The sequence below is a fragment of the Larimichthys crocea genome, chromosome I (assembly GCF_000972845.2).
Source record: "Larimichthys crocea isolate SSNF chromosome I, L_crocea_2.0, whole genome shotgun sequence".
NCBI lineage: Eukaryota > Metazoa > Chordata > Actinopteri > Sciaenidae > Larimichthys > Larimichthys crocea.
The window spans coordinates 9513714-9516255 of record NC_040011.1 but is presented as its reverse complement, the minus strand read 5'-3'; positions in this window follow the sequence as shown (position 1 = coordinate 9516255).

Sequence of the window (2542 nt, the reverse complement as noted above, 5' to 3'; positions counted from 1 at the left end):
TCACCATCTACGCCGAGTCCATCAGACACCACCTTCTTCATCTTCATCATCTTCAGGGACGGACAGTCCGAGCTCCTGCTACGCTCAGTTCATCGTCACCACCTTCAGCTGGTCACTGATGGAGACTAAGCCTTTGTTTAAATGTTTAAATCTGACTTTTATTTTGAAGGTTAACACTTTCATGATTTAAGTTTGGGTTTAATTTTTTTGTAGTAAATAAAATATTCTGACCAATCATCATCCTCCGTGTCTGTGAAGTGAAGCCACAACCTGCAGTTCCTCTAACGTCCACCTGAGGCTGGCTCCAGAAGTGAGTCAGTCTCCATAAGTCCCCATGTCCAAATGTCCAACTTCACAGCAGAAATAAACATGTTTACAGCCTGGTACAAAAAACAGTTTTGGTCTCTGTAGCTAATTTCCCCGTTCATGACAACTGTACTGAGGGTGAATTTATATACAACTCACCTGTTCACATTATATTAAGGCTTAAAGTTATGCAGGATTAAGAGCGTGGACGCTTTGATTGACAGGTGGGCGTGGTCACAGATCAGGTCAGCTGATAACACTAATCAAGTTACTGAATTAAAACTACGACATCATAAATCATAATCTTGTTTTATTAAAGTTTGACTTTATAAATTCAGATTTTTTATGAACTGATAATTCTGACGAGTGGAGTTTCACGTGTTTGTTTTCTAACTTTTCTTCTTCTGGCGTGATGATCCTCCGTAGAGGCCGGCAGCTCCACCTGGAGACGGCGTTTGCAGTGTGATGCTCCGACATGAGCGATGAAACGCTCGCCGCTCGCCGCGTCCACAGATGTTTGTGCGATGTGATGTTGGAGGTGCCCAGCTGTCTTTGCTGAGGCTGTCTCCTCGGTTAGCGTCCAAGCTCTCAGATATGTTTTATGATGAATCTACATATTTCCCGTCTCCGGGGGGACACACATTATTGGGAAGCACTCGATCTCTGCCTCCATTTCCTGTCGGCTCTAATAGCTTCCAGGTGAGAGGTGTTCCTCGCCTCGCCTGGGAATGCTTATTAAAACTGTTTTCCTATTGATACAGTTGGTTTGATACTTACCACATTTGACAAAGTAAAGATCTCATGTTTGGCGTAATGTTACAAGGGAAACATCGCTGAGTTATTTGGCCTGGACGAGCTGCAGCGCTGCTGAAACATGAAGCCGCATTTGGTTCCAGTTAGAAACTCAACAAGAGCAGCGAGGGATTAAGTCATGGAGCCCAGAGCCAACACAAACATCCTGTCCTCCACCACGAGGAGGACACATGGACAAGCAAGCAGGTGGACAGACGAGACCGGGGACTCCTCACACTGCACCTCCTCACACAACACGGGAGGTGAGCACAGAGGAGAGGAGAGGAGGAGGTGACCCCAGAACATGGAGGAGAGGAGGAGGAGGAGGAGGTGACCACAGAACACAGAGGAGAGGAGGAGGACACATGGACAAGCAAGCAGGTGGACAGACGAGACCGGGGACTCCTCACACTGCACCTCCTCACACAACACGGGAGGTGAGCATAGAGGAGAGGAGAGGAGGAGAGGAGGAGGAGGAGGTGACCACAGAACACAGAGGAGAGGAGGAGGAGGAGGAGGAGGAGGAGACCGGGGATGGGGGAGGGGGGGTGGAACACAGAAAACGGAGGGGAAAGAAGGGCGGAGGAGGATGGAGGTAGGTGGGACCAGAACGGAAGCCAGGGAAGGAGGAGAGGAGGAGAGAGGAGAGGGGAGGAGGTGACCACAGAACACGGAGGAGGAGGAGGAGGAGGGGCGACCACAGAAAAACGGAGGACGGAGGGAGGGAGGGGAGAGGAGGAGGTGACCACAGAACACGGAGGAGGAGGAGGAGGTGGTGACCACAGACGGAAGAGGGAGGAGGGGGGAGGGGTGACCACGGAACCGGAGGAGGGAGGAGGAGAGGAGGGAGGTGACCCACAGAACCGGGGAGACGTGTGAGGTGGTGACCACAGGAACACAGAGGAGAGGGGAGGAGGAGGGACCACGGAGGAGGCTGGAGCGCGAGGAGCCCAGGAGGACACGAGAACACGGTTAGGGGCGAGGGAGGACGGAGGAGGAGGAGACCACAGAAGCCAAACACGAGGGAAGAGCGAGAAGGAGGAGGACGGTGCCCAAACGTATGAACACGGGAGAGCGGAGGAGGATTGTAGTTGAGGGGTGGATCTACTGGAAAGCTACAGAGGAAGAGGAAGGAGGGAGGGAGGTGACCACAGAACCGAAGAAGAGGAGGATGGAGGGAGGAGGGAAGGAGTTTTGCTCCCTGTTCCCCGTTACAGATCAAAACAACATAGGTTCAGACGTAGACCGAGGGAAAAAAACGATGGGCTAGCGTAAACCTTGCTAACAGGGACTTTGAGGCAAACAGGACTGAGACTTGAACAGACACAGGGGAAAATGTGAAAAAAACTACCCAAAAACAAATTTTTTAAACTTGTGTTTTGTTTTAGTCAAGTGGCAGAGGTTTGCAACACGGGCCGCTCCTTTGGGGCCTAAACGGACCCGA